The sequence below is a fragment of the Canis lupus genome, chromosome 9 (genome assembly GCF_048164855.1).
Source record: "Canis lupus baileyi chromosome 9, mCanLup2.hap1, whole genome shotgun sequence".
NCBI classification, from domain to species: Eukaryota; Metazoa; Chordata; class Mammalia; order Carnivora; family Canidae; genus Canis; species Canis lupus.
The window spans coordinates 7,972,504-7,998,130 of NC_132846.1; the positions used below are offsets into that span (position 1 = coordinate 7,972,504).

At 34.7% G+C, this 25,627-nt stretch overlaps 1 long non-coding RNA gene across 1 annotated transcript in view; it reads left to right on the forward strand.

The window, feature by feature from the left end:
- LOC140639746 (uncharacterized) overlaps positions 1–25,627 on the forward strand; it is a 107,499-nt gene that overhangs the window by 66,347 nt on the left and 15,525 nt on the right. Inside the window, exon 3 of the long non-coding RNA XR_012036358.1 lies at positions 10,057–10,149. This is a non-coding gene — a long non-coding RNA (uncharacterized lncRNA). The remainder of the gene's footprint in view (positions 1–10,056; positions 10,150–25,627) is intronic.

Below are 25,627 nucleotides of genomic sequence, written 5' to 3' on the forward strand. Positions count from 1 at the left end.
GCAGTTGGTTGAGTGTCCAACTCTTGATTTTGTTCAGGTCATGATCTCAGTGTTGTGATATCAAGCCCATGTTGGACTCCATGCTTGACATGGAGTCAGCTTGAGATTCTTTCTCCCTCTCCCTTTTCCACTTCTGCTTATGCTGTCTCTCTCAAATAAAATAAATAAATAAATTAGTGAATGCTGTTTTTCCATGAAAACAAAAAGAAAACTCAATGTAAAGCAAACTCAAAATATTTCCTTATAAGAAATTCTGTAGACAAATAACATAAAGGTTAATACTTGCTTATTAAGCTGTCATTAAGTGATTAAGTTCAGAAAATTATAACTTATTATTGAAGACTAAATATGGAAAAAATTAAGATATTTAATATTAAGTCTTCTTGTATACTGAGGAACTTTTCTTTTTCTAGATAGCCACTCACAAGATGCACCCCTCGTTTAGGGGAAGAGTTTCTCAAGAGAATAGCAGAACAAAGGCAAACCCTAATGTTCTTGCCTTTTATATTTTAAAAGATACCATCCAGGTATGAGACTACAAAATTAGGGAAAGGATACATACCACTCAGAAGCAAGTTTCCTTGCAACCTCTCCCCCACCCCACCAGAACCTTCACCAGACTAGAGAAAGATCCTTTGAGCTGAAAGAAGTTTAGCAAAAAGATACTATGTAACTTTCTCATCTCTTCTTGTTCCACTTGAGGTGATTCTAAACTGATGGAGAGAAAGTAGAATCCCCTGATAACTTTAGGGATTTGCAATTAGGTAAAAATCTGTGCTGCTATGGTCCTATGCGTCTTCTTGGCAGAAGAGAATAAAACGAAATAGCTAACTGGGTCCTCCATGCACCAAGACTTAGAGTATAGGCGAATGACTTTTCTAAATAATACTGGCATAGCTTTTTTGAGTCAGAAATATTGGAGGATACTAGCAGCATCTTTTGTGGCATGAATCATATGATGAGACCACATGAGAATTGAACACCTCAGATGATACCATTATGAGGATTTTAATGCCAGAAGCTAGATTGTAGAATATACTTCAGTGGATATCACTATAGCAATGGTGATGGAGGACCAAAATGCCACTATCTCACATTCCACATCTCACCAAAATGACCTGAGTATTTATATACAATACCAGGAAGAAAAGGAAAGGTAGGAGGAATCCTTGAGTCTACCTTGAATTGACAAAATGATACCTCTTTTTGGTCTGGGACAGAATGGGATTAAGATTGAAACTAGGTTGAGTTCTAGAAAATAAAGAAAATTGCTGTTTTTTACAGTTACAGTTGAGTTTGACAATATTGTACTTACTACTCTTGTCTTACTATTCTATTGATTGAGCTCTCTTCCTGATATAGAATTCACCACAGTAACTTATTTCTATGTATGTAAAACACAAAAGAGAAAGATAAGGACCCTGGCATCACCTTAACAAGTTTTCTCCTTTTCCTTTGACATATGCTAAATTTATCTACAAGGGAGGGGTCTCAGTTCTTTCTAGTGTCATGTTTGGATGCCAGAAATAACAGTTTATTTTCCTCTCTGCTTTTTTATCCACTTGAAGATGATTTGAAGAAAGTTCTCACTTTGTCTAAGATGGGTAGAAACTTTGTTCTTTATTAAAATCCTTTCAAGGTAATGGTTTCAGTTCTAAGTAATGATTTTTTATTATAAAATATTTTTAGCCAATGGTGGCTACTAAATTTCCCTCAACGAGCTTAGGGAGGCAATCTGCTTGGAAGATGGGGAAGTGGCTGCATTTATAAAAACATATATATATATATATATATATATATATATTATCTGGATAGAGGTAAAGGAAAAATTAACAAGGCTTACTCATCATCCTTCACCTAATGGAATCTGCAGATGACAAAACATTTCATTATTAGTTCTGTGTGCTGCCGTCTGCAATTGCTTGTATATTTTTTATTTAATTGCTAATATATTCTGCCTCAAATTTGGTCAAGGATTAGGTAGAGAAGATGATTCTCAATGGTTTTAGCCTAGCCAAGGAAAAATGTCCATAGAAAGTTCTTGGATAAGTTAGAACTGAGTTTATGTCTGGAAGCCTCAAAAATAAACGTAAAACTGATACCTTTGATCTTTAATTTTTATTTTTAAGGTGTCTTAAATTATGTAATAGAGAGCATTCTAGAACTACCTTTCATTGCTCTTCAGTGTATTGTACATTCCCTAATCCAACTTTCAGACTTAATTCTTCACTTAAATAAGACATGAATGTATCAATGTATTTAATCTTAAAATGGCAAGATAGCATTCTCCTATTTCTGGGGTGATTGTTTTATATAATTCTGAAACTTGGGGAGAAATATATTATAGGACCTAGAAAGTATATGACTTCATAACGTTGATTTCACTCTTCAATAAAAATACTGAGGATTTTGGTCCAAGTAGTAGAAAGTTTACCAGCCTATTCATTTAACAAATATCTATTTAACACATACAATGAAAAAGGCACTTGTTCTAAACATAAGGATGTAGTCATTAAAATGCCAATTCTTTTCTCTCAAAATCCTAGTAGAGTGAGTAGACAACAAGTAATACACTAATAAAATAAATAGCCAAATTATGTTTAGTACTATGATAGCAACAACAAACAACAGAGTTTTCTAATGAGTGCCTGGATGATTATTTTACAATAATTTTCAGGGAATGTTCTTCTGAGAAGTTAGTATTTAAGCTGAGTCCTAAATATAAGAAGAAGATAACTGTGAAGATTGGGACAGTTTGGGAGGCAAAGGACAATTATATGAATAGAAATTCTGGAGTGTCAAAAGTCTGCTAGATGAGAGTGATGGAAGCATGAGGGGAAATAAATTTAGAAGGGTACATGTGGGCTGATGCTGTAGGGATCAGGGAAATTGGATTTTATTCCCACAGTGATAAGAACGTAGGGTAGGTTTTAATACAAGAGCATAAAGTGATTTGTTTGATAATTTAAAAATACTACTGTCTGTATTATAATCTCAATGATAAAATACTATATCTGAAATTTGCTTTAAAACCATTTGTAGAGATGCCTGGGTGGCTCAGAGATTTGAGTGTCTGCCTTTGGCTCAGGGCTTGATCCTGGAGTCCTGGAATCGAGGTCCACATCGGGCTCCTGCATGAAGCCTGCTTCTCCTCCCTCTTCCTATGTCTCTGCCTCTTTCTCTGTGTCTCTCATGAATAAATAAATAAAATCTTTAAAAAATAAAATAAAAACATAAGGAGAAGTGTTGGGTGGGAGCAAATGAGGTTCAGATGAAATAAGATTAGTCATGATTTTGAGACTTATCGATGTACATGAAATTCATTATACCATTACCACTACTTTATATGTACTTGAAAATGTTCATAATATAAAGGTTTAAAAATATATAATAACCTCAACTTTCCCCTCAGTGTAATAAGCAATCTAGTGCCCAGATGTAGATCTGTAAATACTACCCCTCACAAAAGGAGACAGTTAATAGTATAGGTTGTGAGAGAGTGTTGGGCAGAAATATAGACTGGATGGTGATATATTTATTAAGACAGGAAAGACAAGAGTGCAGCTTGGAGAGGGCACTGGAAACTTAAACTTCGTTTTGGACATGGTAAGGGTGAGATGTTTATTAGACATCCAATTGGAGTTATTGAGTAGCTTTAGTGTGTATATGAATGAGGAGTTCAGAGAGAGAGTAGTGCCATAAATGGCATTATTCTTTCACAGGAATTTGTCCCTTCTTCTCCCTTACTATTTCTTCTAATAAGGTAACATATTTTTTACCCTGATACTTTGGATTTAGCCAGATAAATAGCTTTGGTCAATAGGATATGAAGAGACTTGAAAGCTGATGTATCTGAGCAAAATCTCTAAATGTGCTAGCATGTTTTAGTTCCATCCCCTTTTCTGCTCTCTACTGTGAGAATAGCATTCTTTGATCTTCTCACTTGGGATCTGATGAGATGAAATGACACTGAGCTGCTCCTAGTCAAGCCTATCAGAGTTGTTAGCACTAGAGAAGTGGGCACAAGAAATAAGTGTTGTTGAAAGCCACTGAGATAATTACAGATATGTGTTATCTCAGTAAGGTCACCTGATATAGTCAGGGATAGAGATACGAATTTGGGAGTCATTGGCATATTGATTGTATTTAATGCCATGGTACTAGGTGAGATGATCGAAGGGAAATGGTGATCTTATATTGTTTTTTACAATGGAAAATGGGCTTGACAAAACAAGACAACCCCACAAAACCAAGAAGTTCTTGGAAATTTATGACTAAGAGGGCATTTATTTTTTGTTTCTGTAATGTTTAGGTTAGTAGGATTTCAAAAATTGGCAAGTAGATATTTTAAATCAAAATTTGAAAAGGATTTTTTCGTGATATATACTGAGTCAAACGGAATGTGAAATGCCTTACCTAAATTATACATCACCGTAAGACAAAATTTCTGATAGTTTTTCAAGTTTCACCATATAGTTGAAATTGGAATAAGTTCACTTGAAATGAGTTGATTGCTCTCTGCCTAAGGTTAGGTCACTTAGCTTTAAAACAACAAATATGATTTTAGATTATATTGTTTCTTGGTGTAAATTTCTATCACAACAGGTATTAGGCTTTGTTTTAATTAGATGAAATAGGCATTTCTAAATTGATGATAAATGTCTCTTTAAAGTGCATATGAAATTATGCTGGTGGTAATTTGTTAAATTATTATGGAAATTTCACACTTCCACAATAAAATGTTTCATTTGCTTTTGATTTAGGTAAGTGTCCCGTTATAAACTACCCACTCCATCTCCATATCCACTCTGCTTAGCAATTTCATGGGCATCTACACAGACTTGTATTTTCCCTAAAACAGGGTCCCAAACAAATTATAGTCAATGTTGGGGTGGTAGGGTTAGTAGAAAATTATTCTTAAACTAATGCATCTCTTTTCAGTTTTCATGTTCCATTATTTTCCTTTGAGTGGTTTTTCAACTACGGTTTTAGATTTTATTATTATTAGCTAGTATATTTCTTTAAGGCAATCCCTTTCCTTAATCATTTTTATAACAAATATGGAGTTCCTTTTACTTGCTTGTTTTTATAGTTATTAAAGTCCTAGAAATAATACTGAATTGTGGTTTTATACTACTATAATCCATTCTATCTAAATTTATTTGACTGGTGGTAGGATTTGCCTCAATCCTTTGTTCTCATATAAAAATTTTATCATGTTTCATTAAGTTAAGGAGGGATTTTTGGGTGACCTCATGAATTCTGTATTTTCAGTTATTTCATTAGTTAACAACAACAATTTTTATAACTGTCATTTTTAAGCTCTTACTGTTTCAGGTATCACTATAAAAACATTACTTAACATATTTAATCCTCATACAGCCACCCTATGAGGTGGGTTTTGGTAATATTCTTATTCAACAAATGAAGGAATAGGCTAAATAACTTGTCCTGTGTTATGCAGCTAGTAAATTATGGAGTCAGGATTAAATCTTAGCTCTGTCTAATGCCAAATTCTTCATGCTTAACTCTGTTTTATATAGTTGCTATTGGAGTAGACTAACAGCTCTATCATATAATCTCCAAATCTCAGCAGTTTAAGAAGGTAAAAATTTATTTTTTTCTCATATCATAGTTCAATTGGATAATTGGTATCCAACCTTGTAGGTTCTTTCTATCTAGAATCTTTGTACTTCCCTAAAACCATAGTAATGGTGTTCATTGTTCATGTGGCTATTAAATTTCAATGGATTAAAATGAAAAATTCAATTCCTAGGTTACCGTAGCCATATTTCAAGTGCTCAGTAGCCACATCTGACTCATTAGTATTGAAGAGTGCAGATATAGAGCATTTCCATCATCACAATAATTTTACTGGACATCCTTGTCTAGAACCTCTGGTTCTTCCTCTGGGACTTCAGTTTTAAGCCTTACTCTAGTTTTTCAGGGAGATTTTTTGAGCTAGACTGAGGTCTAGTATATTACTTGATTCTACTTTCCACTGGACAGAATTCAGACAAATGACTGCACCTAAACGTAAGGGAAATTGTAAAATGTGGTTGACCTGTGTATCTAAGAGCAAAAGGGAAATGGCTAGTGAACAATTGGCCGGATTCTGTCTTGGTGTTGCTCTAAATCTCTCTCTATTCTAAACATTAGCTGAACACTTATTGAATAGCAGTCTCTAAGCATCTGAAATACATTTTAAAACCCTCACAGGAAATTGCGGGAAGATTAGATTATGTTCAGATAATTGTCTTTGCCTTTCCCCTTACCACTTCTGGGGCGGGGGGAGGGGGTTGTTTTCTTTCACACCTCCTTGATGTTGGGCCTGCCATATCATTTGCTTTGATCAATCAAATGTGAGCTGAAGTGGCATTGTCATTGTGTAGAACCTGGGTCTTAAGAAGCAGCACATTTTATATTTAAATACCTAGAAGCTTCAGAAATCCACCATGAAGAAACCATGCCTCCAGGTAGCGACTGCCCATCCAACTCAAGCCCCAGAATGGAGTACATGGAGCTGACCTGGACTTAACCCATTCACCAAGACATCTTGCAAACCTTTGAGCTAGAAAATAATTATTACTCTATGCCTACATGATTTTGTGGATTTTGCTATGTAGTGAAAACTAGCATAAATTTTTGAAGAAGCTATTATAAAGAAATTGAAATCTAGACTGGTTAAGTCCTACATCACATGGCTAATGAACAGTAGAACTGAGATTCATGCTAAATCCCTCTGATTCCAATATATATACTTTAATCATTATTCCATGCTACCTCTAAGTAAGCATATTATTTTCAGGTACAAGGAAACCTTATTTAGAAAATATGGCTTCTTATACTTCTCTTAAATATTTGTTATTAATTTTCTCACTCCACTCTTTAAGCTCTCCATATTTGTAGACTTAATTTATGTGTATATTTGTACATATACATGCATGATAACTAACAATGAACAAAATTTTGATATTTTCTAAAGAACATAATTCCTCAGGTGAATTGTTTGATTTCCAACAAGTTTCTCTTTTTGAAAAATGGCTATCTCTTAGAGAGGTGATCCTAATGGGTCATCACATTGTGGCAAACTTGAATGCATACAGTGCAGGAAATCAAGTTGGGTTTGAACAATGATCTCAAAGAGGTAAGCACCTTTTGGCAAGAGCTCAAAAGAGATGCTTTTAAGAATGCTCATTTTTCCATTTGTGCAAAGAGGCTTTGTTATTACTTAAACAGCATATGGCTATGAAATGAGAGATGAGCTCTTGCTAAGCTGCCAAGAGCACTTGTGGACACTAAAAATATGAAAAATAAATAAATGAGCAAGATGCAAGGAAATCTTGTGGTTGAGAAAGTCTTAGTATAGTTGTAAAGTGTTAGTGTAGTTGAGAGTGTTGGCTACTGAACTAGATTGTTGCATAGTTAGGATATGCAAAGCATGTTCAAAGAATATAAAGGGGGGAATTTAAGAACTCTAAAGTTATTACATGTCCTTTTGTGTATTTTTTTCTTTTCAACTACGTGGTGGTGTTGTAAGTTAATATTATATGGCTCTGTAATCATTGTAGCCAGTATGAATTTAATGAAATGCAAATTGAATATTCCCCTAATGTGATACAACCTTGTTATTTGAAGTGTGGTCCATGAACCAGCAGCATTTGGCATTTCCAAGGAAATTTTTTGAAATGTATGATAACTGTCCCTCCCCAAAACCAACTGAATCAAAATAGTTATTTTAACAAGGTTTCAAGGTTTGATGAAAAACAATGACAGAGAAATTAAAATTTGTTGTCCAGAAGTCACCAAATTGCAATTCTGTTATTAACCAGGCTAATATTTTCTTTACACAGTAGTCAGGAAAGGAATTATTTACTAACATCAAATGGAAAATAAGATGAGAAGAAATGCAAAAATATTAGCTCTCTTATGATCTGATACTTGACTACCAGTTAATGTCCAGAGCAGTGTGAAGAGATGTTGTTGTTATAATTGGTGTTGTTATTTTTAATGGTCAATAGGGAAGAAAATGTAACAATTCCATATCTTTCTTTAGTTTAAAATCCTATCAAGTTAGCATACATATTTTCTTTAAGTAAATAAATAAGGGCAGTATTATACTTACTTCATTTGACTAAAACCGTGCCCAGAGCATTAAAATACATAAAATGAATAGCTTCGGAAATTAGAACAAAATTAACATATCAATAATGTGTTAATTGTCTTTCCTTTCTGTTGACTTTAGGAAAATTTGGGCCATAATATATTTATAAGAATGTGATTTAGTTCTGCTATTTGATGCCATATTTCCATATCTTTGTAATAAGCCAAAAACATATTTGTTCCAATAATCTTCAATTTAAGATTGATGTGGATTTGCATAAATTATACTAGAACTCATGTTTGTTGAAATATCTGTAATAAATATTCAGGTAAAATTATTTAAGATTGTAGAGATTACAATGAGGTCATTGATATATTTTCTTTTGGTGAGGATTTTCATAAGAGCAATTGACATGTCCCTACTGAAATGGGTTTTAATTTATTTTCTAATTTATTATAATTGAGTCAAAAGATTGACTGCCATTTTACTTCCTAATTTATGCTGTTGTCTTTTTTTTCTCTTGTTTTGGTGGGTCAGTTTAAAGGAAGCTCTGTTTTGACTGAACATCCAGTCTCAGTGGGGTTCTTTAGCATTGCTTCTCGTGATATCTCCTTGTTTCTGTGTTTTATATGACCATTGATGGTCAAACTAAAGAATCTAATCTTATATGGAGGGGCACACTGGGCAAGAACAGAATGTGACCTGCTTATCTTTTCAAAATGAGGATATAGGTGGAAGTTTAGCACCTTTTCAAAAGTCAGTCACTAAAAAAAAAAAAAAAAAAAAAAAAAAAAAAAGAAGAAGTCAGTCACTACTGGATGCCGTTTGTCCAAACTTGGAGACTGCCTATAAGTCTTGTTCAAAAATATCTATTTCCTCATCAGAGGATACCTTTATTCTTCCTGAGTGCTATCAATTTAGTGCTTCCTGATGCTGTGGTTTTTTTTTTTTTTAAGGAAAGCCCCTTTGTTTTCTACTGCTGACTAATAGATTTTTTCTTTCAATTACATGACATTTATCTATTTCATTTTATTTTTCTTTCACTTTTTAATTAATTAATTAATTCTTAAAATTTAAATTGAATTAACCAACATATAGTACCTCATTAGTTTCAGAGGTAGAGTTATTTATCTATTTTAAAAATTGACACATTCTATATCATTTAGAATGAACTTTAAAAATGACAAATATAATTCTTAATATTCATCTGTGTGTCCACTTAAAATATTTTGATTACTATGAATTTTGAAACATTGACCTTTGGTCTGGGTAGTATTTTTTCTAATAACGAAGTGTGTAGCATAACTTGAGAGCTTAATTAATTGAATAGGCTAAATGTAGTAGGAGGTTGAATGGTGGGACCTAAAGCTAGTGACAGATGTCATTAGAAAGGCAGGGGAATATTTGAGACACACAGTGATACAAAGGAGAAATCAATGTGAGAATGGACATAGAGGTTAGAATGATATATAAAAGCCAGAAAATACCAAGGATAGCTACCAGCCTCCAGAAACTGGAAGGGGCAAGGAAGAACACGCCTCTAGAATCTCAGAAGGGAATATAACCCTGCAGATACCTTTATTTTGGATTTCTGGCTTCCAGAACTGTGAGAGAATAAATTTCTGTTGTTTTAAGCTACCAAATCTGTGGTAATTTGTCAAGTTGATTTTAAGAAACAAATATACTATACCAAATTTCAAAACCTAATGACTTAGCAAAATGCATGTTTATTGCTTATTTACATTTCACAGTCTATTGTGTTGGCAGGTGTGACTCTGCTTCATGCAGTCATTCACAGACCCCCCATTGTGTGACTCTGCTATTCTCAAGAAATGGCTCCTAATATCTCTAAAAAAGAGAAGAAGGAGCATAAACAATCACATAGATTTCTGTTTTTGTTTTTCCATGTGTGGAAGTGGCACACATCACTTCTATTCTCATTTCTTTGCCAGGTTTCAATCATATGACCCACACCCCTAACCACCAAACAAAAGGATGGTTGGAAAATGTAGTCTTCCCATGTGTTAAAGAAGAAGATATATTTGGTGAGTACAAAGTGTTTTCTCTGCCAGAGTCAGTCCTTACAGTATGAAGTATGTTTCACTGTTTCTTTTAAACATAGAGAACATTAATGATCTCTCCAGTGATGCAGACAACCCAAAGTTAATCCAGTCACTGCCTCCAGTTCAAAGTCTAGAATCTCTAGGTGATGCACTGTCTGTTCTACTGGACCAGCATCCTATAAATTGAAGAGCATTTATCTGACCCCCTTCTCTCAAAACCCAACAGTGACATGATACATTCTCATATGAAAAGGTGAAGAATGGCCTCCACATAATAGACTCTGGAATAGAGAAATACTGAAACCTGCTTAGTGAACATTGTAAAGGCCAACAATCCTCCATTGTTTTAGACCAGCCTCATGTTTTCTCTTTTTGTCGATAGAATTCTGCTACAGATTTTGTGTCTTTTGACCTATTTATTTCTTGTCAATTCTATGTGCCAGTAGTCACATCTAAAGATCTTCCTTAGATATGTTACTGATGGGAGAGTCTGGGATGTGTGAATGGTGGTCTCCATTCTTGGATTCCGCACGAATAGATTTATGTGAGGATCTGCACTTGAATAAAGATAGCCAGAAGGAAAGTAGCAAGCAGAAAGCAGTTTATTAAAGGGAAAATACACTCTTTAGTGTACTTAAGGTGAGAGAGGGGACAGATTCCATGAGGTGGAACAGTCCTCTAGGATGTTTTGGGACTGGTATTTGTTGGGTCTTTCTGGGCTGGGAAGAGATGTGATATACAGTGAGGTGATCTCTAATGGAGTTGCTTCCAGTCCTTTGGGAAACTCCGCTCACAGTTTGGGAAGGGAAGTTTTTGATCCTATAGGGTTTGTACTGGAAACTCATGGCACCCTTTCTCCATGGTGGGGGTGGTTAATCACAATGCAAATGCATTATAATGAGTCTAGGGATTACCCAGGGGCAGAGGTAGAAGAGGAGAGCACATACTCTACACCTGTGACTCTAAGGCCTTGGAAGCCACAAGATCAGGATGCTGTACCCCTGGACTTCTTTTTCTGTCTTTTAAAGATTTTATTTATTTATTCATGAGAGAGACACAGAGAGAGGCAGAGACATAGGCAAAGGGAGAGACAGAGACATGTGGAACTCGATCCCAGGACCCTGGGGATCATCCTGAGCCAAAGGCGGATGCCCAACCACTGAGCCATCCAGGTATCCCATGCCCCTGGGCTTCAAAGATGTACCATATTTATCACCACCCTTTCCTCAAGCTCATGTCTCTGTCATTTCCCTCTGAGGGACTTGGGATTTGCCTTGTGGTGTTCTTCTACTGCTCATATCTTGCTTCTACCTAAGAGCTCTTGCTCACAAATCTGTTTATCTCCTTTCTTCTTTATCATCAAGCTTCTGACTCTCTGTTAATACCAGCTCAATTCTTAAAGCTGTCAGTCTTTTTAGGAAGGTTGGATTACAAATTTGAATTTGGGCACAAGACTGAGTCACAGAGTGACTCATTCATAAAGATTTTTATGAATTCCTTCTCTTACTAGTTGTGGTCTAGAGACATAGAGCAAGGCCCAGCACTTCTAGATTTTTATTCTTTTTAATTTTTGCTTGCAAACCTAGCCACTTTTTCTTAGTCCATCTCTTTATTAGAACTATTACCAAACAGCAGAAACAACTGGCACATACTATTATTGGTTTTGTTCTCTAATCTCTTGCCTAGAATAAGTTCAGCAGGCACAGACTGCAGGTGGCAGTTTATAAAACATGTTCCTAGCATTAAACCTGTGATATCTGTTTCCTCATCATCTACCATCTGACCACTAAACCAATTCTATACATTTAACGCTTCCGGGTTGGCAGTACCCCACTTCAAGTTTCTAGTTTCTGTATTATTCAATGCAAATTGCTTTACTTGGTCAGTTAGGGACCCAGGCTCCTATCTTCAACATAAAATTCCAAAAGCCTGCAGAGGAGAATAGTGAGAATGCAGGATTGTACACGTGGTTTATAGTTGTGTTTAAAAGTGATATACTTCAATCCTACCCAAAATCTACTAGCTGGAACTAAGAGATAAAAGCCCAACCTAAGAACAAGGTAGTCTCAGTATTAGGTCTTCCTGTATTCATAGGAAAATGAAATGGTTTGGGAAACACATGGCGTTTTTCAAATGTAGGCTTCAATATAATCTTTTCTTTTTTCTCTCTAGCTAAATAGTCAAAGGTAGTTCCAAGTCAGAGGATAGTGACTAGGAAAGGGTCATGATCCATTCATCCAGCTCTTCAGGGTCCAGGCTGCAGCAGCTTTATCATCTTCCAGGTCACTCTGAGCTTTGATATCTAGCCAATAGATAGTAAAGGAAATGGGAAGAAGGAATACCCATTTTTCAAATATCTGGGCCAAGAAGTAGCACATTGCTTCCATCCATTTTCTATTGTTTAGAACTGGCCCCATTTAGATACAAGAGGGGCCTAGAAGTGAAATTCTCGCATAACAGCCTGTTTCCTGGTGATGATGCTAGAAATGAAAGAAAGAAAATTTGAAAGACAGACTGTTGTAAAGGGCCAACGTGCCAACGTGAAGAGAAGCTTCAAGACAGAAAAGCAAAGTGAGGCTAAAGGGCTTACTCATATATTTGGCTAGATTTTGTCTTATGTGATTGATTTTTAAGTCTGTGATTGCCGGAATTTATGACACATTATTATCTTAAAGGATTTGTTTAATTTACTAGTGTTTTTATCTCTGCCTCATTGTTTGGGTGAGTGAGTGTCTTACCTTCTCAATTAGCTGTGGGTGTGACTTTATCTTTTGAATATCTGGATGTGAGTGCACAAGGCTAGAGTGTGACCTTTCTAGACCACACAATGAATCATTTTTTAATTTGCAATTTTTTAAATGTAAATAACCATGATGAGTCTTTTTTAGGACTGAGAGAGCAAGATCCACGGCAGCAGTAAACACCAGGAACTTTTAAAAGCAGTTTCCACTTAACAAAACCACAAGATCAACCAACCCATAGTTGGAACTTCATTGCTAAATTTTTTCACCTGTGTCTGAGGCAAGCCGAAATCTGACTCAACTGCCTTAGCTACTCCACCAGTTAAGTTGTACATTTACCAAGATTCAGCATGTGTGTTCCTAAACATGTTTATGCTAATTATGGATTATAAGATATTATTTTTGTATACATTAAATCACTGTTAAAATAGTTCTATTAAATACTGTTAAAAAACATGACACAGAATTAGTTGAGGGTAAAATGACTGTAAAGGCTTGGAGAAAACAAAATTATGAAAACTAAATCATCTAAAGGAATTTGCACTTTGCTTTCCAAGTATCTTTAATTTCCCACTACTTTAAAGGAATGGAACATTATAGAAAAAAGATAATAGCTTTTGGTTTAATCAAGAAAAACAATGAGAAATTCCACCCAGGGACCCTGCCCTGCCACTCACAATAATAGCAGACACTGGGGTTGCTTGATGCCCCATTTACATCCTCTCTGTTTCCCTACAGTTTCAGTGCAGAGTACTCAGCACCTTTACAGAATCCATTCCGAAGTATGCATTTCTCTGACTTTCTGTCTAAGGAGTCTCCCTGGGGCTACAAAATCTTGCTCAGTCCAGCGCCATTTAATACTTGGGGGTCCTAAATCCCAAAGTGCTAAGGATTTAATACTCCTGAATGCAACTCTGATTCAATGAGGCATAGGGATCAGTGAATAAAAATACAGCCTGGGTCTATCTCTTTTTAGATGTACCACACAGTTTTTCAGAGGGTCTTCAGTATGATTGGGTTTCAAGAACCATGGCTAACACTACACATTTTTGTTTTTTCCACCATCTCTGAATTGCTTTTACTGCGTTCTTTCTGGGATCACCTTCCAAATAAGCCACCTGCACTTAACATCTTGCTCAGTCCTGCTGAACACAAACTAATATACCTACCGAAAGAAAAAGTTTGGTCATATATGAAAATATTGTCACATCTGTGAATATCTCAATCTCTTTTTCTGTATCTGTTTATCTAATAAATTGCTTAAGGTATTTTTGTCCTCTAAGTGACCTTTTTGATTAACTGGTCAACTTTTATCTAGTACCTGTTATTTTAGATAAGATTTCTATCAAAGTTTGTTTTTTTTGTTTGTTTTGAGATTTGGATTAAGCTTAGTGACTAAAAACTCATACTTTGTATACTTCACTGCTTTGTTGAACAAATATATCTTTTAATATCATGGTATTTGGGGATGATAATCAGCTTTAAGTTCTAGGAAGACATTTGATAAAATACACTTTTGTAAATGAATGTCAGGGGTAATTAATTACATCCATACAACAGGAAATTGTGGGATGTCACCTGCAAGACCTAAAATTCTTGTCATCTCCCTCCCTCCCCTCCACCCCACCCCACCCCCCCACACACAATAAAACAACTTAAATTTGTTTTCTGGTCAGTGTGAAAATCAATATATTTTACTTTCTTTTCAACCCCTAGATTTTGTAATTTACTGACATAGACCTTCATAGGTGTATTTTTACAGCTTTAAAAAAAAAAAAAAAAAAAAAAACTATGCACAGACGCCTGCGTGGCTCAACAGTTGAGCGTCTACCTTTGGCTCAGGGCATGATCCCAGTTTAGGGATAGAGTCCCACATCAGGATCCCTGTGAGGAGTCTGCTTCTTCTCTGCCTATATCTCTGCTTCTCTCTGTGGCTCTCATGAATAAATAAATAAAATCTTAAAATAAATAAATAAATAAATAAATAAATAAATAAATAAATAAATAAATCTATGCATTAATAATATGGGGCATTCACTTAGTTTAGGCCAGGGCTGAGCAGATTTAAACTGAATTTTATATCATGTTGGTTTTATGTCATGTGAATATCTACAGGATCCACAAAATTATTTCGAAATGATAATGTCCCTGATTTCAAAGTTTCTCAAATGAAGAGAACCTTCCTGGATTAGCATACAAAAAACACAGTAATTTAAGGTCTAGAATTCACCATCTATTTTGCATGAAGCATTTGTAGCTCACTTTATGCAAGCACCAATAGCAAAGTGCTACAAGCATTAATCCAGGAGTGCTTTTACTGTATGGTAGAAATGTGCTAGGGAGAGGAAAAAGATTTAGAAGTGGAAAGATTAGCTTTCTTTCTTTTGGATTTCTTAGTCATAGGATCTTTGTTAAGGAAGAGAATTTTAAAAGCCTTCGGACAAGTAAAGAGAGGAAGAACGACAGGACTGAGCAAGAGAAGTTGAGCAGGGTTTCCTGAATGTTCCAGAGTGAACAATTGGAGAGACCGAGGAAGTCATGATATTTCAGTGCAATCACACAGTGTGTTTAAGTAAAGTTTTCTTTGCCTAAAATAAATGTGAAATGGAATTTAAATTCTAGCTAGGAATTAGGCATAAAATGACTCTCTTTTTCTATTCAGTTATTTTGTGAAAGTGTAGAAAACCTTTTTATGCACCTGTAAAATTGAAGGAGCAGACTATACTTTCTCTGTCTATTACATGTTGATTTTTACATAAAAAGAGAAAAAAGGTGTTCAGACTATTATGAAATATCCACTGATAGATTTCAGGAGTCTTTGGGATAGGATATTCGAGAACATAAAGCAAGTTTTAGATTATAACCCAGAGTGGCAAAGTTATTCTCAAAATTTCATAATTCTGGGTCATTTTAGGCAAGTTATCTAAGCTAACCAATAATATTTTAAATTTAATAATAGCCAATTCCTCTACTGTTGGAAGCAGAGATGCTACCGCTTTTATAAAAGTTCTTGCCTTATTAACAAATGCTAATTATGAGTAATGGAAGTCAAATTAGTTTCCATTTCTCAAATAGCTGTACTGTAGTTGCAAAGAATTTTAAAGAAATTGAATTAATCTGAGTTTGTTTTAATTACAATTTGTTTTCATAACAACCAACTGACAGGTGATACTTACACTTGCTTGAATTACATCCACGAGTAATGTTTTCATGTTTGTAGCTGTATAAATTTTTTAGCTCAATGATAGTATTTAGTCATAAAATAAAACATATAAATATTTTAAAAACAGACTGAAGGTGTTTATTCCCTAAATAGATTATTACCTATTGTGCATGCACTTAACATCTGTGATAGCTAATATAAAATCCAAATTACCTTGAACACTCTCTGCTACATTTCCTGAAGAGTTTACATTTTCCTCTCATGAATTGGGTTGCCACATTTAACAAATAAAAATAGGCAATGCCACTGTATTTTCCTACATTTTTTCTTCCCCACCCGACTGTTAGCTCAAATAATAGAAAATATATATTTTTGCTTTTTAAAGTGGTAGAACTTAAAAAAAAGAAATTCCTTTTTCAGGGCAACTAATCATCAAGCTAATGTGGAACAGATGTGCCTCTTACTTGCTTTAAAAAAAGAGTTCCTTATTAGACACACTATGAGTATTTCTAGATAAGGTTCTAGGTGTAATGCAGTGGGGGAAGCAGAGAGAATTACAGCTATCAAAGGTAGGTTTTATGAGGGCATATTAACACATACTTAGGGCCAGGAATCTGAAAGATTTTTTTGTTACAGTAATTTTTTTTTTGAACTTCCTTGAAAGGAATGCCCCATGGAAAGGGGGAAAAAAAAAAGAAAAAAAGAAATCATAGGTTATAGGAGTTAAAGAGGAAGTCTAGTTAAATATTGTGGGATAAATCATTTAATTTCCTTGAAGTTCAAATGGTGTCTCTGGAAATTCTAGGTATTTTTGTCAATCAACATTTAATGATTCACAGTTTTCTTGCTCGCTCTTCTTTCTTTCTTTCTTTCTTTCTTTCTTTCTTTCTTTCTTTCTTTCGTGTTTTTTTTTAATTTAAATTCAATTTGCCAAGATATAGTATAACACCCAGTGTTCATCCCATCAAGTCTGTACTAAACTACAAGACTCATAGGAAGACTTGATTTCTATCAGCGAGCCCTATTGATTGCTAATCCTAATACTGTAAAACAAAATCTCAGTTGTTCAATGTGCCCTGATTTCCTCATCTGTGATACTAGATGGGACCAATCTGCTCTTAACAAAACAGAGGTAACATTTCTTACTTGTGCCCAAGATTGTGAATCCGAGAAACCACCAAGGAGCCGACACCGATGCAAATGCACGAGGGTTTATTTACAAGCTGGAGCTTGGGTCCAAGTGCACCTGACACAACAGAGCAAGGGCTTGGACCCCGAGGTTAAGAGGTGTAGCAGTTTTATAGGGGCCGGTGGCCAATGGGGATTGTAACACATACAGAAATTTACATGGTCACATCGGTCCACTCGCAGGTGGCCAATTGAATTACAATTCATCCTATAGGGTCCGTTTGAACTAGCCTGTTATTCTGGTCAGCACTGGGGCGCGGGTTTGGCGAGCAAAGGGCGGGGTTTACATTCTTCAGTGGTTGGGGGTTCCGCATTCCTATATGAGCCGGTGGCTTGACTGGAGTGGGGGAGTGGTTTCTTCCTGTAAAGTTTAGCTCTTATTCACAGGGGCCTGAGATGGCTGTACTTGTGCTAATGCTAAACTTGAGGTGGAATGGCCTTAATTTTCTAGGCCTCCACATTACTGAATATTGGTCTTAACATGACCGAGGTTTTAAATGAATTACATCAACATTTATATCAACCTTCTTGTCTTTGCATTTTCTTCTTTTTGCGTTTTCTTTTTATGTTCTTGTTTCATCTACCCACTCCAAGGTTTAATTTTGATCAGATGTTTGAATATAGAATTAATAAAAATATTGTGAGGTTCACTTTCCCATAGAGTAGAAGTTTGGCACGTAATTAAATGGCTCTGTTTATTGCTATAAAAACTTCTTTCTCCTCCATCTTCTACTTCTTCTTCCTGTCTTCTTCCTTTTTAAAACTCTTATACTCCTAAATTAGGGATTACCAGTAGGTCAGTAATTTTTACTTTGTTGGCTATATGTTCTATTACACATTTTTACAAGTTTTCCCTGACTGATGGGAAACAAATCCAAAGGGAGTTCCTTCTGTTGGAGTTTATGCTTTTGCTTATTGGGTCTTTCTTTTGAAAATATTTTATTTTAATTCCTGGATACATTTCAAAAGAATACCACACAAGAGAAATTGGAAGAGATTAATTGGGTAGGCTTGAAATGTATAAAAGCATTACCTGCAGACCTGAGCTAGTATAATAGTGTGTAATACTTCTAGATGTATATGTCATTGCTTAATAATCTAGACATAAATAATTTTTAGAATACTTACAATGGCCAGATAAAAGATCTTCCTTAACATCCTTTATTTCTAAAATTGTTTCATTATTTTCAGCAGATGGTGTTTTTCCTACAAATACCACTTCCTAGTCTCAGATGGCTACTAACCAAAACCTCATTATTCCTTAGAAGATGACTTAAATCTCACTCTCCCTGAAGTTTGCTTCTGGTACCTGCAGTGAAAATCAAGAATACGTTTTGTTTTGTTTTCTTTTGTTTTGTTTAAGATAAGAAATTGATCTCGGCAGTCTATGTGGCTGACTGCAGTGTCCTTATACACTGGGTCAGCTGGACACACTCTTCTATCTATGTTGACACAAAGTTTCAAGAACTCATCTCTGAGCAGCATTCATCTTTCCTTGGAAGAAGGAATGGATAATGTTTAAGAATAAAAATAATGAAATCATGATGGGATCTGGATTACTTTAATGAATGAAAACAAAACGAAGCAAAATCTCTGGAAGAGAGATCTTAATATTTTTCTGTTTGTTTCTAAGTTTCTATGACATTCGGGAAATACTAGAATCACAGCCACTTTCGAGTGACAGTTGCCCTCCCAATAAATGTCCTTCCCCGCATTATGAAAGCATGGATTACTAAGGGTTTATTATCAATTTAACTTAATTTCATGTTATATGACAATGATAACATTAAAGAATCAAATTTTCCTTCCACCTGCTTTTTCAGGTCTTCACCATTTATCAGAATCTCATTTTATTTGAGACATAAATAATTATATGGATGTTTTATCAGGGAAAAAAAGGCAATCTGTTATCATTTTTGGGTTTCTTTATGAAGGCAAAATTAAATAGAAAGCTGAAATTATGATCTTGGAATTCTGCCAAAATTCTCCTCTTGAGAAAAATATTTGGAATCTGGGTTGTCCATATTGGCTGTGTTTATTTTCACATACATTCCACAATTACTTTTCTGTCCACATTATTTTTCTTGAGTTGATATATATTTAAAGACACTGTATTTTATGTAGTGTTAATTGTTTCTTAGTAGCCAGCTTACATAGATATATTATTATGAGCTTAGTCATTCACTGGAAAGCTGTTCTTTGAAAATAAGCACTTTTAAATACAATGGGCTACTTGTTTGCAAAAATTTACTACTGCATGACCCCTGGGATATTCATGTTGCTGAGGAAAGATTCTTGAATGCTATTGAAGTTTTATCAGTTTCTGTCTGACAAGAAATAGCTTGGATTGGCTGTGAATGGAATGAGCCAATAACCTAGATAAACATCAGATAATACGTGAGTTCTTAAGACACTTTTGAGATATGATAAAACATGTCAGGGGAACCTATCTCAGTAACCTTCGAACCAGAGAGTATTAGTTTTGAAAGATTAATCTTAATAGATTTTGAATCAATTTATGCCATTCCCTCACACACAATGAGACAGCAAGGTGCTTCTGTCTATTCTATTTATATTCCCTGAAGGTTAACTTTCAAAATGTATGTGTACTTTGCATTTGGAGAGCTGTCAGATGATTTTTAAGACTAGAAAACAGATTAGATTTTGAGACTGAATTTCTTATCCCAAAGGGAATTTAAGCAGAAAGCCAGGTTTTACGTATAAAAATGAAAGGAATTTGAAATTTCTACTTAATTTTTTGCTGGATAAATAACACAGAGTTTGCATTAGTTAAGCCATAGATAGGAGAATAATTCTTTAAAGTTTTAAATATATTTGAAAACAGACTGTGTACTCTAATTACATTGGATGTACAATTTAAAATACATGGTTTTAAAATCATCGAAAATTTTCTGAGGCACATATTTTCATGGAAATTCTTGAACTAGTATATATGTTTTATGCATGAACACTTGCAGTGGCAAGCCAAAATGACTTATTGAAAAGGGTGCATTTCCTGTAAGCACCTGAGCACTTGGGTGATCTATGCTTTTGGTACAGCACTAGCTTAACTAGATGTGAGAGGGTTAGATATTTTGGGAAGTAGGGTTATTAGCATAATGTGGGTTCTTCTGAAGCCAGGGGAATATAGGTGATCTAAACGCAATCAAGGTCACGAAGCAGCAACTGATGTTCAAGTCAGCTAACATTTTTTTTTATTTCGGCCACCTTGATAGAAGGATTTTTTCCCCCCTAAATATATGTAACCATGCTAAACCCATTATAAGATTATATAAGGAAAGTGATCATTATACTAAAAATATGCCTTTGTAGAGCTAATCCTGTGAATGTTTGTGATCTTACACATATGCAATTAAGGTAGCAAATAAGCCACTTTAAAGAAAAGGCAAATTCACTGTTGCAGCATGAAGTCAGTCTTCTTTGTTTATAAAATTTCTTTCTGAGTGGTAATCCTTAATGATGGTGAATTAGATGTGTTGTCTTTTTTTAAGACCAGGGAATTGGCAAGATAAGATGGCAACAATATGATTTGTAATTTTCTGTCTGGAGCTTTTATAGTTAATAAGTAAACCTAATTATAACTCTCCCACAGTAAATTATGACAATATGAAGTTGATGACTGCTAAAACTCAGTAAGTTTGCAGTGTTTTCCAGCAGCTATTTCAGGCTACTTTATGAAGGGTGTGAAACAAAGATCAGTCAATCAAATCAGGATGACATTCATTTATAAGACTTTTGAGAAAACTAAAGATACAGCTGAAATTGTAGCTCAATTATAAACCCAATTTAGAGAAATTATATGGGTTTGTCTACTCTTTTTACTCCTTGTCTTCTAGGTCAGACATGGTTTTATGTATAAGTCCAGAGTTGCAATTTGCCGTTTAAAGAATTACATAGAAAATTGCAAGAGAGAAAAGAAATTCCTAGCTTTGTACTTCTTCCCTCTGACATTGTCACAAGAAAAATGTAATTCATATCATTACCTTTAGGTTATATTCCATGATTCCCTCCCAGGCTCATATGAAAATTAATGATTAACATGGATATTATGTTTGAGGGAGGATTTCAAATATTCCTTGAAGCCTCTCTCAGGTTTGTAAATATTTGGATTAGACAAAACTTAGATGTAGGCTAATAATATATATATTTATATAAATATATGTATATATTTACTTGCAAGATCTAATCTGTAATTGCACACGATTTTATTTCTAGGCCCTTATCAATTATTTTGACCTTTTCTCACGGATCTTGACAAATCATTTCCATTATTCTATTCTGAACACATTCCAAGGTTTCCACAACTCTCTTAGTAATGGAGACACACAGAACTATAGTGATCTTTTTATGAACAAAGCTGAATGGAATCTCACTTGTTTTTCCCTCTGTTGCAAGACTCTGTGGGACTGTCAAGGAGAAAATAAATATTTGTTACTTTTGGTAACGAAAAAGTATGTGTGACTCAGCAACACATGGGGAGCAGATGTGTTGAGTAAGAGCCCACTCTTGTGCATCAGACCTGTCACTGAGTGAGTCTAAAAATAGAGAAAAATTAGGGGAGGATAAGCTACATCCCTGATTCTGCTCAATCACATTGATTGGAAATGCTAAAGTTTGGGTTTTGGATGTAACAATGATCCTGTTTGTATGGATGACGGGTCAACACATATTAAGTGAGCTATGAGGTGGAAAACAACTGTCCTTCAAGCCCCACAACCACATACAAAGGCAGTCTGAACAGTGAGGGTCTTCTGGATGTCGAAACAGAAAAATTCAGTGGTAGATGTCTTGCTTTAGAAATTGCTAGATTTGCCTGATTAAGTTGAGCATCCTGCCTTTTCCATTCTAGTAGGTGAGAGCTAAAATTTTATCTTGCCCATCATGGATGAGTAGGACTTGCTCTGGCACTTTTCACCAGACATGGTACTAAGATTCTAGTTTGCAAAGTAAATGCTTGCAAAACACATTGCTGGATGGAAATCTGCCCTAGCAAGTTGGCCATATTTTTTTTCCAGGTCATTTGTTCAGTTTGGGAATTGACAAGAAAACTAGATTTGGATTAGTAACTCTAAGAATTTAAATGTGTAGTTTACTAAAGGACCACTACTTAGTAAGTATTCTTTTTTTAGGCGCTGATTCCCTAGAAATAATATACTTGTGATTTTGCAGTATGACTGTTTTCAAGCTTGTATTAATACTTTGATACTTATAATAAACAATTTTTTTTTCATAGTACTTATAAGATGCAATGGAACATATCTTCCCTCATGTCTTATAATTTGTTAGATAAATGCTCTATAAACATAAGAAAAATGGCAGGGCAATTTGAGAGATACTATGAGAAAAGCCTACTATGTTATCAAATTGAAGTCTAGGAACCAGCTTTAGTCATATCTGTATTTGATAAAACACTAGTACATTCCTCAAACATAGTATATACTCTGTATTTTTGTCAGATTACATTAACAGTTCTCTCACAGCTAGCCACTATTAGAATGAAATTTTGAAACTTTCTCCCAAAACCTAACTTCAAGAGTGTTTTCTCTCCCAAACTATCTCTTGGTCGTTTCATAAAGTTCTCTTTAGTTATAATAAGGTTCTCAAAAAAATTGATAAGCCTATTAAAAAATCTACTTTTTGTTTTTTTTTTTAAGCAGGCTGGAAAATTTGCCTGCATCAATAAAGTAAAATTTTAACCCTGGGCCTTGATAGCATATAGCATATGTTCTTTTATTTCAAAGTTGAAAATAGAGTAATAGCTAAATGAAATAACTATGATCACTAGATTGTGATGGGACATACTCACTTTCTAAAACAGTCAGTAACTGAGACACTGCTTTGTTATTTGTACTGCAATGAAAAATTGATAAGAAATTTGTGCCACTTAAAAAATGCTGATTAAATCTCATTTAGGTAGGAGTTTCACACAGCTATGGGCCAGCATTTATTAAAGTGCCATTCTTTCCTTTTGCTTTCCACTCCCTGATTTTTCTTTTCCACTTGGTTGCCAGGACTGCTTATTCACTGAAAATTACTAACACTTTGACCTCTTGTTTGAGAATGACTTACTGATAGACATGGGAAAGATGGATAATTTGCAGAATGACCTAACTAAACTCAATTGCAAGGAAATCAAGAGGCCAATCTGTCAATAGTGGACACCTGAGTTCTTATCCTAGGAAGAGGTGTTTTTGCTCCTTAGGCTCATGGATAGTAGACAGTTTATAAGTTCTATATCCAAATGCTGTAAAGTTGAAGTAAATAAACTTTTGGGTTAGCTACAGTCAGGAATACTTTTATTTTCATTTATTTCCCAGGGAAATAAAAAAATACTCTTTGTAAACGTAAGCTTTCCTTTTTTACAGCCCCAGTTTTTCAGCCCCTTTCTAGTATCTTGAGTAAACTTCCAGACTCCCATCTCACTTCTTTTTCCTCTCTTCCTCTATTTATCTTAGGCATCAAAATCTCCCCAAATGAGTATCTCTTTCCCATAACTTAATGCACTATTTCACCGGCCTTACTTACAAATCCCCTGTTTTCTTACTATATGGAAAAATAATATAATACAAAATAATTATCTATATACAAATTAATTACATAGAATGTGGTAATACATTCTACCGTAATTATTGCTTATTGACATAAAATATCTGGCCCAAATCAGAAATTTCACTTGCAATTTTAATGGCTGTTTTATTTTCCTCTTAAGAATATATACTCTTATTTTCCTTACTGCTTCATTCTTAACTCAGTTTTATTTTAAGGGCTTGATCTATTATTGAGCCTTCTTGGCATATACATGTGTGTTCTCTTTACCCTAATATTTTGTAGTGTATAATGTGTATCATCACCAGTTCCCTATTTGTCATATATCTTGTCCCAAACCAAGTCTTGCCCATGTTAAAAATTCTATAACTGCCATCATCTTGGAAATGTCATGACATTCATGGATCAATAAAATCCTTTCCCAGAGAGGATGAGAAATATATGAAAAGAGCTTACTAAATTCAAACGGTTTCTTTTAAAGGTCCGATGGATGAGTAAGAGATTTGTATGAAAGTGATTTCAGGGAGGGGTTGTTGGATGAGAGTAGGATGACACTGACAAGGTAGGTTATAGTGGTGAGGAATGGTGGGGGAGAGGGAGTTCAATTTGAGATGCCTTTAAGATTCCTTCAGCCTAGAGATTATTTTCCTTAGAGTAGTGCGAGTAAAGGGGTGAAGAAATCAGGACTGCAAAGTGCAGAGGCTCCTCAGTGGCCATCACATCTCTGCAGTTTACTAGGCCACAATGAGATATAATGAGGTGCTTTGTATTCACTGTGTGTAAGAGAGAAAATCAGTTCACCAAATGCCTTTTTCTTGGGGAGTGGGGAGATGAATTATAGTCAGGGGGCAGCTTTGTAAATTTGAAGGAACAGAAGGATGCTGGAAGGAGCCCTGTGTGTCCAGGGAATTGGATAGAAAACAAAAAAGGATTTTCATGTCTGTGCCCTCAATGTCACCCTAGAGCAAATAAGGAAAGGGAAGAATTGTGTGATAAAGGCTGTGACATCAGAAAAAATGAGCAAAGTAATTTTGCAGTTATAGTTAGAAAATCATTAAAGTCTGATGTCTAATAGGTAACTGAAATGAAGAAGGTAAGCAGAATGTCAAGGTCCTTTTAAAGAGCTTAAAGATTGCAAAACAAATAAAAGGTTCTGGCAGCTTCTTAGACACTTGCAAGGTGGAGAATTCACAGAGCAACAAGATGCATGGAGTTTCTCTCTTTTCCATTCCTTAAACAAAAAGCAAATTTACACAAAAAAGGTACAGTGTATGTAGCAACAATGCTGCCAGATGTACATGATGAGACCTTTAAAACTTACCCATTTTCTAAAATCAAACTGAAATAGTTTGGTCTATTACTTTCTATGGATTCCAATAGGAGCAATTCAGATAGATATGCTTTTTCAAAGCATTTTTAAAAAGTCAAGGTCAACCAAAAACATAAGACAGTCCTAAAATTCAACAAGATCTTCTCCAAAAGGCAGAATTAATATTCTATACTTATGTTCCAAGGATTACAAAACACATGCTCTTTTACTAATATATTATTGATTAATGATGTATTAAAAATTAATTTTCAAAGTGTTTAAAGAAGTTAGAAAATTAATAATTGGATTAAAATTAACTTTTAATTTTTCAAGGTAACATAAGTATAGAGATTTTGCTTTTCTGTCATCCATTGAGTGGAAAGAGATAATGAAATTATATTTAATTCTAATTTTAAGATAAACTTGATAAATTCATTTCTGTAGGGCTTACTTAAAATTAATCCATTTAATAAACCTACAATAAATATTTAT